The sequence below is a fragment of the Hippocampus comes genome, unplaced genomic scaffold (genome assembly GCF_001891065.2).
Source record: "Hippocampus comes isolate QL1 unplaced genomic scaffold, H_comes_QL1_v1.1 scaffold151, whole genome shotgun sequence".
Lineage (NCBI taxonomy): Eukaryota > Metazoa > Chordata > Actinopteri > Syngnathiformes > Syngnathidae > Hippocampus > Hippocampus comes.
The window spans coordinates 2,032,520-2,041,520 of record NW_017805591.1 but is presented as its reverse complement, the minus strand read 5'-3'; the positions used below and the strand labels follow the sequence as shown (position 1 = coordinate 2,041,520).

Below are 9,001 nucleotides of genomic sequence, written 5' to 3'. Positions count from 1 at the left end.
ACGCACGCACGCACGCACGCACGCACGCACGCACGCACGCACGCACACACACACACACACACACACACACACACACACACACACACACACACACACACACTCCAAACAGACATACACACATTCACACACAATGTAGACACAAATGTTTGAGCAGTTGAAACTCAATTCGGGTTAAACTCAATTAAAAAGCACATATTTACAAAATTACAAAATTCCAGATAAAAGTTCTAATTATTTTCAATGGCATCTCAGGGCCGAATCTCTGTTGCATCACACAGCAGCGAGAGAGTTATATGGTCGTGATTATTGTTGTGATTACAGCTATGTGCGTGGATTTGCAAATGAATCAGTTTGTCTTTGTATTTTCAACTAGTGTTTCAGTTGGGGTCCTCTTGTATGACGTCCATTTCTATGTGCTGTGTTAGAAAAGTTCAAGAACTAGCGTGACAAATGGTGTGTTTAAAATTCTAACTACCACCTACCCTAACCCTCGGACTTGAACCCTTCCCGCGAACCCTAACTCTAACCCGAACACTTAACCCGCCCGCTTGGAAGTTCTGCCCCTGGAGTCTAACACACTTTCCAAGCCTTCTTTGCCATGCCTTCATGCACTCCTGGAAGAATTCTTCCGGGATCCTCAACAGCTCTGTCATCACGGCCATCTCAATGACATTGTCAAAACAAATTCTCTCAATGACCCACTTGAGCTTGGAAAAGGGAATAAACAAATCACAAGGAATGGTTGGATGCTCGGGGTATTGTGAACGGGCATGTTGTGTCATGCGTGGTTGAAGCAGCCACAAGTTATCCTGCCTCAACTCTCTCCTCTTCTTGTCCACTGAACAAAGCAAATTCTGCAGGCTATCTTTACCAATGTGCTGTTTGATCGTCTGACCAACAATGGAAGGGAAAACTCGTAGTCTATAGTTTGGGTTTGAAATATATCTCTTGTGACACCGATCCTGACACTGGGTCAGTACTCAAAGAGAGAAAAACACGCCTGTTGTTTGGCCATTATGTAACATCCACGAGCTGGAGAGTCTTAAAAGCATCTTCTTTCCCCAAACCACAAAAGCAACAGGACTGAACTTTGGGTTTAGTCACATGAAAGTAGCAAAGAGAGATAGTTGTTAGAAGCGGGCAGTGCCAAAAATGTGTCCCCCTCCAAGGGGGAATGCAATAAAGAGCCCTTTAATTGCAGAGATCCTTGCAATGTTGCAACTCCATAAAAGAGTAGCAAGTCTAAAAGTGTAAGCATGGAAAGTTGCCTCAGGTAAATTCAAGTCTGTACATGGTGCTTACACATGATTGTTCTCGAACATCTCCATTTGATCTTTCCAAAAATAGCAAGTAATGTAATTAGGCTACTCACTCACAGCACACAAATGTCCCATGGCACTGTTCTAGGCAATAGGTTAAAGAGCTACAACCTCATAAAAAAAGTTAATATCTGATTTAACAAATGCATCGTCAATCAGCAATAACCTATTTGGAATATTTTATTAAACGTTTCGACTTAGCTCAGAAAAGAAATAAATTATTTCAGCTGTGCAACATTTGATTTGTGTCATACATTCATTTTTTTTACATACTTAATTTCTTACCTGCCTAAAATAAAACATGAATCAATCTAGTTATTGCCGTGAATACAAATATATCTACAGTACAATTGCAGGTTTATTTCTGGTTTGTTTGTTGCTGTCCATTTTCCATGGCACTTGCTGTCATTAAGGTCACGAGTATGAGCTGGGGCCTATTCCAGCTGACTGCGAGCGAGGGGCGGGGTTGAATTGTGCATATATTTACGGTATTAAATTATATTTAGACTTGTATGATTCAGATTATTTCATAGTTGTTTAAAAGTCACACAAGAACAAAAAGTACATTAAGTTGTTTTTAAGGGACATTACATGCTTGAAACAAACTAAAGTACACTAAAATAATAATAATTATTCCTATTATTATTATTATTCATTATTAAATATTTTTAGTAGTCATTTGAGTCATCGCAGAAGTAGCAGCAGACGTATTCCACAGTTGTTTCTAACACATAGATGAAGAAATGAAGAATGGCTCCTCACAGTATTATTGTCATTTTCTGATATTAAAATGTTTTTATTGGATTTTTGGTCATTTATTCAAATGCATTTATTTTTGTTAAATTCAATGTTATTTATTTATGTATTTGACTTCTGTTATTTCCAGTACTTTTTGTAGTTTACGGTTGTTTATCAGTGACATTAGAAAGACATGTTTCCTTGAACTTCACTCTCTAATTTATTCTGAAAGAAGAAAATCTTTCATCACATATTTCTTGTGAACTTGCAGCAAGCGGTATCAGCCGGCTGTTTTCGCCTCACTTGGAGACGAAGTGGCACAAAAGTTGAAAGCCCGGGCCAAGTTTGTGTTCCGTGCTTCTTTTCAAACTCCTCACTGACATCATCTGTGTTGAAAGCACGTGTGATTGGCTGCAGAGGGGTTTAGCCAGATGGCCGCTCATCTCTGCGAAGCCTTTGAAAGCCTCTTAAAACGAAGGGCACGAGCGCCAGGAGACAACGGAGCAACCGTGCCGCAACCGCTGTGGAATTAGCATGTCACTGGCTCTCAGGAGCCAAACACCGTTCAGGAAATGCTCAGCGACCGTGCCTGTTGCTATGCCCTCACCTGGAAGCCAGCCAGCGTGTACTCATGCAATGTGGGGCCATGTGTTACACTTCTGCTTTTGATCACAAAGGGCACCTCCCCGAGTTTATAGCACAGCCTTTTGTTTGTTTAAAGATATTGGAGCTGGGAGTAATCCAGAAGAGAGTGTACAGAAAGTAGTTTATTTCACTGGGTCAAGTAGTGTGCTAATTGAATTAAACATTCTTCATCATCGTCATCATGTATTAAGTCACATGAGACGTCTATCGTCAGCAGTGGTGTCCAACCAATGGTCCGCGGGAGGGTCCTGGTCCAATTAGGGCTCAGCAAATTTGGAAAATAATGTAATTGCAATTTTTTGCAAACATATCACATAAGTGATAAATCAGAGAACAAGAATAATGCAAACAAATCTGTGGCTTTATTATGTCAAATTTTCATATTCCGTGTGGAATGCACTATTTAAGCGCAAATTTTATCTCGACACTGTAAAAATAAACATATAAAATATTCATAACTGTATATAGGTTGATAAAAAATAAATCCTATCGTCCAACCAAAATGAAGCTGAGTCACTGCCGCCAAATTGTATCCTGGAAGTTACTACACTGCAATGTCGATTTGAATTTGAGTAATTGTTCACGTTTTTAGAGTGGCCTTTTATTGTGGGCAGCCCAAGCAGACCATTACATTACCTGTGGAAAAAAAAAATAGGAAGACTGACAAACATCCTCACAATCACAGTCTGTCGTCTGACATGATTTTAAATAATTCTCTCAAAACCAAATTTTCCTGGACCCCCCCCCCAAAAAAAAAAGTGTATGGCCGCTTGTGTGTGAATATGCCATAACAACCATGCCAATGACATTCTTGAAGTGGCCCTTGACCTTCCTTTGACATTCCTTACTTGTTTTTGTCTCTTCCTTATGGCTGAATCATAATGACCTCAGAGCAACTTCTCATTAAAGTGAGCTTGAAATACACAAACTCCACAGTGGAGGACAAGCCAGTGTTGACCTCTAGGCAGGTTAAAAGCAAACAATGGGAAATACTTTTGCATTGTTTGATGCAGGTTGCTTGTATTGTTGTACTGATTGTTTGAGTCAACATTGAAACAACCACCTATGTTGGATAAACAGGCCTCATTTACTGCAGAGGCTGAAGGAAAAAGTAAGAAATAAACAAAACAAAACAAAAAAACAAACACATTTACTGTAGTCGACTAAACGTATATTTAAATAGATGATTTTTTTTATCAAGTACATATAAATGCATCCACACAAATTCTGATGATTGGTATTTGCATACCCTGCTCATTGTACAAAGTACAAGTATGAAAACCACCCCAAAAAACTCAGTCACAGCAAAACAACCAAATGAGATTTGTGACTATTCGAATCGATGATTATATGGACATTTTGTAGCCTTCAAATGTTCATTATTTACCCATTTGTCACAATGACGACTGCCAACAAGTGTGTTTTTTTTTTTTTTTTTTTTTTTTTTACATGTTTACAATTATCTTCATGTCTTAATCAACTGCTTTCCTCCCCTCATTTCTTTTCTTTATCGCTCGGCTCTTATGTCTGTGTACCAAACTTTTCATCCCAGTCACAACAACAACATAGCGTTCATGCGCGCGTGTGTTTGTGTGAGTCCAATTTTCCACACAGGATGACAAAGGGAGAGTTGTAGTTGTGTGGCTTCAGAGGAAAGCCTTTGTCATTTCCTTCCCGTTTCCTTAATTTTATTATTTGGTCTCCTGCTGCAAACTGCCCCCTCTTTCCTCCACCTGGACACACATACAAACCCAATTCAAATGAAGTTGTGACCTTGTGTAAAACATTAAAAAAAAAAAAAGGATACGATGATTTGCAAATCATGATCAAAATATATTTAAGTTACAAAGACAAGATATTTAATGTCAATGTTGATAATAAAGAATCATTAACTTAATACGGTACTTTTATGGCTGCAACATGTTCGAAAGTAGCCACTGTGTTCCATAACCTTTTCTTTTGACAACATTCAATAAATGTGAGAGAACCGAGGACACTAAGTGTTGAAACTTTGTAGGAGGAATTCTTCCCCATTCTTGCTTGATATGAAGCTTCAACCGTTCAATAATCCGGGTGCTCTGTTGTCGTATTCTACGTTTTATAATGTGCCCCACGTTTTCAATGGGAGACAGGTCTGGACTGTAGACAGGCCAGTCTCGTACCTGCACTCATTCACTCCAAAGGCAGACTGTTGAAACACATGTAGTATGGCAGTATAGGTTTCTCCATAACCTGTATGTACCTTTCAGCATTAATGGTGCCTTCACAGATTTAAATTGCCCATGCCATTGGCACTAACACAGCCCCATGCCATCACAGATGCTGGCTTTTGAACTTTGTGTCCGTAACAGTCCGGATGATTCTTTCGCTCTTTGGCCCAGAGGACACGGTGTCCAAAATTTCCAAAAACAATTTGAAATGTGGACTTGCAGAACATTCTCAACATGTCCAACTGTTCAGTGTCTGACACTTAGAGTATCACACAGTTGTCGCGTGCAGGTTGCAACAGAGAGCTTGGAAGAGTCACAGAAAGACATAGAAGCGGACTCCCGTGGAAATTTTCATCAAACACATGATGTGAAATTTGCTGGGCTGAGCGTTAGATTAGAATGTGGATGGAGGAGTTGTTATTTGTAATTAATTATTTTGCCGATATTCCGCACAGCTTTCCAATGCCACCGAAAGTATTATGATTACACTTTTCCTCTTTGCCGTTACAGCTACCCTTCTGTGATAGTAAAGCAACAAAAGAAGCCGAAGAAAGTACAAAACTTTCAAATGTCGTACAACAATAGAGACATAGTTTTGACAAAGTAAATTTTAACCAGGACATGTGAATTTACAAATTTATGTCACATCAAGAAAGAGATGGTGCATTTCTATGTGACAAATGGCACTGCTCGTCACATCTTGTACAAGGTGGTGCCTATTGGTCGTGGGAATGCAGAGGAACTGCAATACACTGGCCTGAACACAAAAGATCAACACGAGGCTCTATAATCCTTTCATTTATGAAAATGAAATTGACAGATACTATTGTTTGCTCCAATAAGCAAAATACACTGACTTATCGTGACAGGAATGTTCCCAGTCAGGATACATTAGATTAAATGGGATTGTGCTTTGTGCCCATGTGTGTGTGAGCGTAAGCATGTTTTGAATACTCGGTGTGAACATTGAGAATGTTTTTACTTTTGCTTTGACAATATAGTCTGCCACAATCGAGTTTATAACCATTAAAACTTACATGAATAAAGCACGCGCACGCACACACACACACACACACACACACACACACACACACACACACACACACACACACACACACACACACACACACACACACACACAGCAAATATGGTAAATAATGTCGTGTCAATCCACGACACTATCATGGTTCCGGACCAGTCCGGAACAGGAGTGGATCCCACAAACGCAGACATGGATAAGATCGAGTACAAAAAAGGTTTATTTACAAAATAAGGTTGCGAGAACGACAACGTGCAACATAAATCGTTGGGAAAAACCAGAGCTAAATAACACTATGAACAAAAAGAGCTTGCAAAAAGCAAGACAAATAAATAATTGTCCAAAAACAACACGGAAAAGCCAATCAATGGAAAAAACAAAAACGCACCAAGGATAAAAAGACGAAAACAAAACAGAAATAACAAGCGAAACAAACCAGAATACAAACAGAACGACGAACGAGATCAAGAATGATGAAGGTCTAGAACAGGGGTGGGCAATCCCAGTCCTGGAGGGCCGCTATCCTGCATGTTTTCCATCTGTCCCTTCTCCAACACACCTGATTCAAATGATCAGATCATCAGCAAGCTCTGTCGAGGCCTGAACAATTGAATCAGGTGTGTTGCAACAGGGACAGATGGAAAATATGCAGGATAGCGGCCCTCCAGGACTGGGATTGCCCACCCCTGGTCTAGAAAGTAGCTCTTGGATGTGAGACATGAGCAAGGCAAATATTCCGACAACTGGTGATGGCTTGGCAGTCTCTTACAACAGGTGACAGGCAATAATGGGAGGGAGAGCCCACCACTGCCACCTGCTGGAGACAAAACAAAACAAAACCGTGACAGAAACAAACATCAAGAATACAAAGATAATGGTCGCAATTTAAGGGAAATCCTGCCTGGTTACAAGCTGTACTTCATAAGAAATATAAGAGGCTTTAAAATGGAACCAATTACTCCAAAGTGCTTGTTTAATCTGCCTCATATTTAATCCTAGCAGTGCAGAGCTAATGGGATTAACACTGTCATTTCATTTCAGCTAAATTGGGCAAAATACCGTATATGAAGGCACTACCAGACATAACACACTACATTAGCAACACATTCATCTCTGCATTAGGGGCCCCAAAATCCATCCATCCATGTTGTATACCACTAATCCTGTTCAAGGGCATGAGAAACCTGAGCCTATCGTAGCTGATTTTGGATAAAAGGCAGACGACACCCTGAACTGGTCGCCAGCCAATCGCCGTACACGTATACACAAACAGCTAGTTCCACTCACATCCACTGCATCATTGCGTGGGAATATGACCTGCACGGTGCAACTTCAGGGGCAAAATGCTATTTATTTTTTACGACAGAGGAGTTCTTCAACTGCCTGAATAGAAACGTGTCGCATACGTTATTTGGACAGGAATTCTGCCCAGCAGCAAGTCAACCGGTCAATGTGTGAATTGGAAAAACACTCCAAGTAATTTTGTGTTGATGCGCAAGGGCGGATCCTGGCATGTGCCACATGTGAAGCCACACAAGGCAACATTCCTGAGGGGGCAATGGTGGGAAGGGCAGCTTCAGCTTCTGCTGTAGTGTTGGGGACGTTGTTTCTAGGCATGCTAACATGCCGAGCAGCATTTGTATATAGTTGTAGCTACACCCTAAACTGGACGCAGTTCAGGGTGTGTTTATATATATGAGGCAACCTGGTCGTTGACTGGCTAGTGCGGCGGCAGCCTCACACTGCAGAGGTGCAGGGTTCGATCTTGTAGTTATTTTCTTCTTTGTGATACAACCGTATACAGTATACTAAAAATATTTTTTATTTGCATGCGCAGTAGGTCACAGTGACCGATGAACAATTTTGGTGTACCAAAGAAACAAACATAACAGGAGGGCTACTCGACTAACACATTAAAACTCTGCCTTGCTGCAATGTTCATCAATGAAAACATCCACAGTTTCTTGGCACACCATCACAATGCGTGTGTGGAAGTCTCTGGAGATCCAAACTGCCGATGGCATGACTTTGATTTGACGTTCAAAAAATATTAAGCGGCAGTCCAAAGTTGCCGTCAAGCGCCATAAGCACAACCCTCCCTCCCATGGATGAACAAGGTAAAGAAGCATGACAATCAAGTTCGCTATTGCACAAGGTATGAGGAGGCCACAAAACACTCCACCATGTCAAGTGTTGTCTGTTTTAGAGCAATTAAACACTGTGTGTTGATGATGTTGCCAACAACAACAACAACAACAACAACATTACCAGCAGGGTGAAACTCATTTCTGTTTAATTACTTTGTAGAAACAAATTCACACCCTCATGAAAGCTATACACGTCATCACTGCGTGATCCTCCCCCGTTTCTCAAATTTTTTTCTCATAAACCACATTAAAAAAAAAAAAAAAAAAGGCTCACGAAAGCTCGTATTTTGAATCACTTGCAAGTCTGGCCGCGTGTAATTCAAGACAACAATGTCTGTTTAAATGGATCAGTATTTATTGATTATTATGATTTCTGACAGCACGAAATGTTCCCTTGATGATACAGTATTGTACCTTCTGTTGGGACAGGGGTTCAGAATCCCTCGTCCCCTGGTCCTGTGTGTCGTTTGCACATCCTCCCTGCACTAATGTGGGTTTTCTCGAGGTACTGTACGCAAGTTTCCTCCCACATTCCAAAAACATACGTTTGGTTTATTGAAGACTTGAAATTACCACTAGGTGTGATTGTGAATGTGAATAGCCGGTTGTCTCTATTGAATATACTATCACCCGTCATCAGTCTAGGTCCTAGACTATTTTAATTGGCTCCACCTTAATCAAGCACCCTAATGAGAAAAAAAAAACCTCACTATAATTCAAATGGATGGATGGATTCTGATTTTATGTTTGCATTTTGGTTGGTTAGTGGGGTAATGCCACAACTACCTGAGGTAATTATGAGAAACTATTTTTCAAAACACTGCAAGATTGAGATTTTTTTTTTTTTTTTTGTAATCCTCACTGAATAATGCATGCACCATCAGTAAATTTACACTCCAGGTT

The 9,001-nt window shown here is 40.4% G+C and overlaps 1 long non-coding RNA gene across 2 annotated transcripts in view; it reads right to left on the bottom strand.

The window, feature by feature from the left end:
* The window catches only part of LOC109521988 (uncharacterized), a 28,762-nt gene that overhangs the window by 1,485 nt on the left and 18,276 nt on the right, over positions 1-9,001 (bottom strand). Inside the window, exon 3 of one of the 2 annotated variants that reach the window (XR_002169475.1) lies at positions 3,452-4,435. The exons of the other annotated variant lie outside the window; for it this stretch is intronic. This is a non-coding gene — a long non-coding RNA (uncharacterized LOC109521988). Of the gene's footprint in view, positions 1-3,451; positions 4,436-9,001 lie in introns of those variants that run through there. 2 annotated transcript variants of the gene reach the window in all.